The 8,214-nt window shown below is 36.7% G+C and overlaps 1 pseudogene; it reads left to right on the top strand.

Annotated features, from left to right (window-relative positions):
• Positions 1 to 584: 584 nt before the first annotated feature.
• LOC114024466 overlaps positions 585 to 8,214 on the top strand; it is a 14,713-nt pseudogene continuing 7,083 nt past the window's right edge.

Genomic DNA, 8,214 nt, shown 5'->3' with positions numbered 1-8,214 from the left:
AGTTCACTTATAAAGGTGTATATAGATTAGACAGATAGACAGACAGAGACAGACAGATAGATTGCTGAATACAAGTCACAATTCAAATAATAAATAATTTTACTGTTACATCTGTGTGTTTATTTCATTGCCAAATATGTATTTCTACTTTGACTTCTAATTTTGTTCTAGATATGTGAATGAATTAAATGATAAAATTCTTAGCTCAAAGTTAAAACCTTTCAGGAGCCAAGATGGTGGAATAAGAAGTAAGTCATTCTCACTCTCCCTTATTGACCTCTGAAAGCCCAGAGAATATCACCCCAGGAAAAACCCTGGAACAGCTGAGCCAGGAGAAATATGGGGTTCAATAGTCTTGTAGCCCAGGAAGTTTGGGGGATTAATGGGAAAGGTCCCTCTCACTCTGGGGGAGGTGGAACAGTGCAGAACAGAAGGCATCCTAGGAAGCCAGCAGCAAGCCCCACTTCAACTAACAAGGGGGTGATTTATAGCTACAGGGTGGTGAAACAGGCAAGTGCCAGAACCAGGAATCCCTTGGCCCCATAGTGCTTTGGCACAGTCAGGGGAACTGGTAGAAAACCACCATGTTTTCTACCAGTGGTGGGCAGATGCCCTTCAGCACCCAAACCTTCACGTGCTTCAGTACAACTGCAGGAGACACAGCTCCAGGCAGGTAAGCATCCTCCAGCACTCAAACCTCCCAGTGCTTCAGCACAACTCCAGGAAATACAGCTCCAGGAGACACAGCTCCAGACAGGCAGACATCCTCAGGTAGCTTAACCTTCCATTACTTCAAAGCAGCCTGGGTGAGCAGCTGTCCTCCAAGGGCCAGACACCTCACTCCCATCTGAAGAACTCCAGTGTTACTGACTCCAGATCAAGACCAGGTAAGCTGCCAGAACCTTATAGCCTCCAGCTGCCAGCACCTGGGGGCCCAGCACACATAGTCAGTGGTCAGGCCCTCAACTCCAGCACAAGAAGCTTGGGACAGTGCCCTCTGTGCTATAGCAGGAGAGCTCAACTTTAAAAGCCAAGAATTAAGCAAACATAATGAGCAAAAAGCAGAAATGAGCAATGACCATAGATTCTTTCTTTGAGGACAGGGAAAGTCAAAACACAAATTCAGAAGAGGACAATGTTGTCAATATACTGACATCCAAAACCTCAAAGGGAAGCCCAAAAACTCTTCTTGGAAGAACTCAAAAAGGATTTTAAAAGTTAATAAGAGAGGTAGAAGAAAAATTGGGAAAAGAAATGAGAGGTATGCAAGAGAGAGTCAATATCTTGGAAAAAGAAAGGCAAAAATTGACTGTAGAAAACAAGTCCTTAAAAATACAACTAACCAAATGTTAAAAAGAAAACTGTGAAGAAAACAACTTATTAAAAACTAGAATTGGCCAAATGGAAAAGGAAGCACAAAAACTCACTGAAGAACTTTTTAAAAAGTAAAACGAGCCAAATGGAAAAGGAGATACAAAACCTAAATGAAGAAAACAATTTGTTAAAATTTAGAACTGGACAAATGGAAGCTAATGATTCTATAAGATATGAAGAATCAGTCAACCAAAATCAAAAGAATGAAAAAAAATTGAAGAAAATGTGAAATATCTCATTGGAAAAACAACTGACCTGGAAAACAAGTCCAGGAGAGATAATTTAAGAATTATTGGTCTACCTGAAAGTCATAATTAAAAAAAGAGCCTGGATAGCATCTTTTGAGAAATTACCAAGGAAAACTGCCCTGAGGTCCTAGAACCAGAGAGTAAAATATCCAAAGAAAGAATCCACCAATCACCTCATGAAAGAGATCCCAAATTGAAAACACCAAGGAATATTATAGCCAAATTCCAAAATTATCAAGTCAAAGAAAAAATACTTCAAGCAGCCAGAAAGAAACAATGTAAATATCATGGAACTACAGTCAGGATTATACAGGACCTTGCAACTTTTAAATTAAAAGATTGGAGGGTTCAGAATATGTTATTCTGTAAGGCAAAGGAGCTGGGATTACAACCAAAAATCAACTACCCAGCAGAATTGAGAATAATCATCCATGGGAGGAAAATGGCATTCAAAGAAATAAAGGACTTCCAAACCTTCCTGATGAAAAGACCAGAGCTCAACAGAAAATTTGATCTTCAAATATAAGACTCAAGAGAGGCATGAAAAGGTAAACAAGAAAGAAGAAAATATATTATTCAAAGAGGGCATATTGTTTATATTCTTACAAAGGACAATAATACTTATAACTCTTGAGAACTGTATCTTTATTCTCACATTTGGAAAGGTATACATAGACAGAGGGTACAGGTATAAGCTGACTTTGATGTGATGATAAAAATCTAAGTGGTGAAAAGGGGTTATTCTGGGACAAGAGCAAAGCAGGAGGCAGAAAAGGGTAAATTACATCACATGAAGAAGTACAAAGACCTACTACAGCACATGGAAAGAAAGGAGGGAGATGAGTATTGTTTGAATTTTACTCTCCTCAGAGAGGGAATAAACTTCCTCCAAAGAGGGAATAATACAATCAATTAGGTATAGAAATCTAACCTATCAGTAAATTAGTAATTATTATTAGGAAGTAGGAGGGGAAAAGGGAAAGAAAAGGGAAGGGGTGAGTAGAAGGAAGGGCAGATTGAGGGAGGCAGTGATCAAAAGTAAAACTCTAGTGAGGAGGGAAAGGGAGAAGGGAGAGAAAAAAGCATAAATGGGAGGGATGATAGGATGGAGAGAAAGACACAGATAGTAATCATAACTGTGAATGTGAATGGGATAAACTCTCCCATAAAAGAGAAGCAGATAGCAGAATGGATTAAAAACCATGATCCTAAAATATGTTCTTAGAGGAAGTTTTATATCTCTAAATTCTTATGTGAATAAAATAGAGAAAGAGGAGATAAATGGATTGGTCATGCAACTAAAAAAGTAAGAAAAAGAACAAATTAAAAACCCCCAACTAAATATCAAATTAGAAATTCTGAAAACCAAAAAAGAGATTAATGAAATTTAAATTAAGAAAACTATTGAAATCAAAGTGAGAGATGGTTTTATGAAAAAAACCAATAAAATAGGCAAACTTTTGGTTAATTTGATTAAAACAAAAGAAAGAAGAAAACCAAATTACCAGTATCAAAAATTAAAAGGGTGAATTAATCACCAATGAAGCAGAAATTAAAACTATAATTAAGAGCCATTTTTGCCGAACAGTATGCCAACAAATTTGATAATCTTAGTGAAATGGATGAATATTTACAAAAAAATATAAATTGTCCAGGTTAACAGAAGAGTAAATTTAAAAAAAAAGCTGAAATCAACCTTAGGGATCCATCAGCATAGCTAAATAGATTATTAAATAAATATTATGGCTAATGTCTATCAACTGGGTAACATTTACTAACCTTAAGAATGAGGAGATTTGGCAGGAACAAAGTAAAATTATGTGACTTTGCCATTTTTTCAAAATATAAGTTTTGCAGATTAAAAGCCTTCAAAAATATTTCTGGAAGTAGATATAGAGTCATCAAACTTGTTCACAATTTAATAATTTGTTTAACAATCCTAATTATAACTAAGCAACTCATAAAAGGGTTGAAAATAGCACCACCATTAGCCTTGTGGCTCCCACACTCATGTGCTAGATTAAGGTTTCCTTGTGTGATAGAAGCAACCCCAAGTACTCAAAGGCTACAGGGAAAGGAAAGAACACTAACTCCATCCAGCACTCTTCCACCTTGGAAAGATTTTAGGTATGTACCCAATGACAAGCCATGGGTTTATTACCCAAGAACTAGTCTAAATATATTTGTTGAGTTCTATCACTAAGTTGCCAGTAGGGCGATAAAATTATGGACACCACAGCTCTTGAAGAATGTTACCTAAATCATATAAGATTTGTGGTCTGGAATAGTGAAGTACCAAACTTAGGAAGTCACAAACCCTTGGAATACTGACGTGAACCTTATGGAAAACCCAATAAATAAAATTAATAATTTTGTTTTTAAAGTACTATTTTGAAATACCAATAAATTATTGGGTTGAAAATAGGCTAATCTATCAATTTGCTAATCATGATGGACACTAGCTCTGACATGAAACTGCTTGGACATATGAAAACAAATTCAATATGGCACACATTCAGACTACATTATTTATAAATTTATTCAACTGTAAATTCACTGGAATATTACCTATGAAATCAATTATTTAATGTCAATACTCTCTCTTTCTCTCTCTCACACACACACACACTTTAGGTCAGATCTACACATGCATACCCAGAGAATTCAGTGTGGAAAGTTTGTTTGCATTGTAATTTTCTTTTATCCTTATTTATAATAAAGATGTAAAGTTGAGTTCATGTGCCTTACTTTGTCTTAGGTGATAATAGGATAAAAGTAAAAGAAATAAAGGAACTTTGGTTCTGTTGGCACATATAGAGCTTTGTATCTTTCATATTTCCCTTATTTTTTAATCTAAAGATCTTTTTCTTTAAATAGAATTTCACAAACTAGGTGTGAGGATTAGGTAAGTCTCTTCTACATTAAAACTGGGATGAAGATATAAGCATGTCATTGCTATAAGAACCAGAAATTGAAGTTGTAGCATCAGATTAATATTTAAGTTATTTAATAAACTTCTGCTTCCAGGGGCCAACATAGTGGAGTAAGAAGAAAGTTGCTCTTCCCCTCTCTTATTAGCCTCTGCAAACCCAGAAAATATCATCACAGGAAAAACCTTGTAACAGCTAAACCAGAAGAAAGATGGGATGCAACAGTCCAGTAGCCCAGCTAGCTTGAGGGATTAATGGGAAAGGCCCCTCTAGCCCTAGGGGAAGGAGAGCAGTACAGAACAGGAGGCATCCCAGCAAGCTAGCAGAAAGCCCCACCTCAGCATATCAGGAGGAGATCCTGAAACTCAGGTGGTGAAGCAGGCAAACACCAACACCTGGAACCCTGAATGCCTCAGTGAGGGAGGGGGAACTGATGGAATCCAGCTTGCAAAATGACCATGTGCCTTGGCATTCTACAGCAACCTGCTCTCCCAGTGCCTCAGCCAAAATAAGGAAAGCAACTCTCCAAGAGGCCCCAGGTGGATAAACATCCTGCAACATCCATCTAAAAGGAACTGAAGAAAGTGAAAGGAAAGGAAAAGCAGGCAACCTCCAGGGACCAGACTACCCAATCCTACCCCTAGAGTTCCAGTGTTGCTGATTCCAGTCCAACACCAGGTAAACTGCCAGAACCCTACAGCCTCAAACTGCCAGCATTAGAGGCCCCAGCACACAAAGGCAGTGACCAGACCCCAGGCTCCCAACACAAGAAGCTTCAGTCAGTGCCCTCTGCTCCCGAGCAGGAGAGCTCAATCTCTTTAAAGACCAGGAAATAAGCAAACACCATGAGCAAAAAGAAAAATACAATAGATTCTTATGATTGGAAGAGTGAAGATCAAGGCAGAAATTCTGAAGAGGACAATATTGTCAACAAACCCACATCTGGAACCTCCAAAGGGAATATGAATTGATCTGAAGCCCAAAAAGCCTTCTTAGAAGAGCTCAAGAAGGATTTTAAAAGTCAAATGAGAGAGGTAGAAGAAAAAATGGGGAAAGAAATGAGAGGTATGAAAGAGAGAGTCAATGGCTTAGAAAAGGAAGGACAAAAATTGCCAAGTCCTTAAAAAATACAGTTGGCCAACTAGAAAAAAAAATATACTGAAGAAAACAAGTCCGTAAAAAATACAATTGGTCAAATGGGGAAGGAGGCACAAAATCTAATAGAAGAAAACAATTTGTTAAAAATTAGAATTGGGGAAATCAAAGCTAATGACTCTGTGAGAGAGCAAGAATCAGTCAAGCAGAAACAAAAAAATGAAAAAAATAGATGAAAATGTAAAATACCTCATTGGTAAAACAACTGACCTGAAAAATCAGTCCAGGAGAGAAAATTAAAAGATTATTGGTCTACCTGAAAATCATGATAAAAAAAGAGCCTGGACAGTATCTTTCAGGAAATCATAAAGAAAAACTCCCCTGACATCCTAGAATCAGAGGGTAAAATATCCATAAAAAGAATCCACCAATCACCTCCTGAAAGAGATCTCAAATTGAAAACGCCAAGGAATATTATAGCCGAATTCTGAAATTATCTGGTCAAAGAAAAAATGCTGCAAGCAGCCAGAAAGAAACAATTTAAATATCGTGAAACCACAGTCAGGATTACACAGGACCTTGCAACTTCTACCTTAAAAGACTGTAGGGCATGGAATATGCTATTCTATAAGGCAAAGGAGCTTGGATCACAACCAAGGATCAACTACCCAGTGAAAATGAGCATGATCTTTCAGGGGAGGAGATGGTTATTCAACAAAATAGGGGACTTCCAAGCCTTCCTGATAAAAAGACCAGAGCTCAACAGAAAATTTGATCTTTAAATACAAGACTCAAGAGAGACACAAAAAGGTAAATGGGACAGCAAGAAACAACATATTATTAATAAGGGCAAACTGTTTACATCCCTACAAGGGAAGATGACACCTGTAACTCTTGAGAACTATATTGTTAATACACCATGTTAAAGGGGTATACATAAAGAGGGTGGGTATAAATCGACTTTGATGTAATGATAAAAAAAATCTAATCAAGTGGGTTAAATGAATCTATTAGTGGATTAATGTGGATTAATCTGATCTAACTAAGAAAATGTACTGAGAGAAAAGGAAAGGAAGAGACAAACAAGGGTAAATTACATTAAAGGAAAAGGCACAAAAACCTATCAGAGCAGAGGGAAAGAAGGGAGGGAGATGAGCATTGTTCAAACCTTACTCCCATCAAATTTGGCTCCAGAAGGGAATAACATAATCTTAGGTAAAGAAATCTAACTTGCCCTATAGGCAGAAGGGAGTAAAAGGGGAAAGAAAAGGGAAGGCAGAAAGAAGAGAGGGAAGAGGCAGTAAGGGTAAAGGGGAAAAATAGGGAGGGGGCTAACAAAAGGGAGATGGTACTGAGGGAAACAGTGGTCAAAAGCAAAACACTAGAGTGTAGGGAAAAGGAGAAAGGAGAAAGAAAAGCATAAACACAGGGAGAAAAGAATGGAGAGAAAGACACAGAGAGTAATCATAATTGTGAATGTGATATATGAATGTAATGGAATACTATTGTGCTATAAGAAATGAGGAATAGGTCAACTTCAGAAAAACCTGGAGAGATTTGTATGGTCTGATGCTGAGTGAAGTGATCAGAACCAGAAGAATGTTGTACACAATAACAGCCATGTTGTACGATGACTAATATTGATAGACTTAACCCTTCTCAGCAATACAAAGATCTAAGACATTTTCAAAGGCCTCATGATGGAAAATGCTGTCCACATCCAAAGAAAGAACTACGGAGTTTGAATGCAGATTGAAGCACATTATTTGCTATTTTTTTCTTCTGTTGTGTTTTGTTTCTTTTTCAGGTGTTTCCTCCTATTGGTTCTAATTCTTCCTTACAACATGACTAATGTGAAAATATGTTTAATAGGAATGTATATGTACTGTGTTGGGGAGGGAGGTGGGAAGGGAAGAGGAGAAAAATTTAAAAATCAAAAGCTTATGTAATTGATTGTTAATACATCAAAATAAATTAATTTAAAAAGTTATTTAATAAAAGAGGGAAAATAAAAGAGGCAGTTACTAATTATGGACATCAGTGCTCACCCCTGAAAAATCAAGTCAAGTGACTGCAAAACTTGGACATATGGTTGTACTCTATTTAAATAGAGGAAAAAAAATACAGCAAACAAAATAAGAGTGAATGAAAAGCACAGTAAATCCTAATTCTTCCCTGTTAGAAAATTGATTTCAAGCATAGCTTTTACATCTTGCATGATTATTTTAATGTACTTCTATTTTTTTATTTTAAAAGTACAAGAGAATATTTTATTTCTTTAAAAATTATCACCTGTGCTAATTCTTATAGTCTTTTAGTTTATAGTTTAGCATAGCTTCATTGGAGGCGGAAGGTTCCTTAGAATCTAGCACAACATTATTTTATGAATGAAGACTTAAGACCCAATGAGGTGAACTGACTTGCCCAAATCCACACAGGAATTAAAGGCAATAACAGGAACAGGATCTAAATTCAGTTCTTCTGAGTAGAAGACAGTGTGCCACATGCTAGAGAAGAAAAAAAGAAAGAAAGAAAGAAAGAAAGAAAGAAAGAAAGAAAGAAAGAAA

The sequence above is a fragment of the Vombatus ursinus genome, unplaced genomic scaffold (assembly GCF_900497805.2).
Source record: "Vombatus ursinus unplaced genomic scaffold, bare-nosed wombat genome assembly UNPS02014821.1, whole genome shotgun sequence".
Taxonomy (NCBI): domain Eukaryota; kingdom Metazoa; phylum Chordata; class Mammalia; order Diprotodontia; family Vombatidae; genus Vombatus; species Vombatus ursinus.
This window is presented reverse-complemented; position numbering and strand designations above follow the sequence as displayed.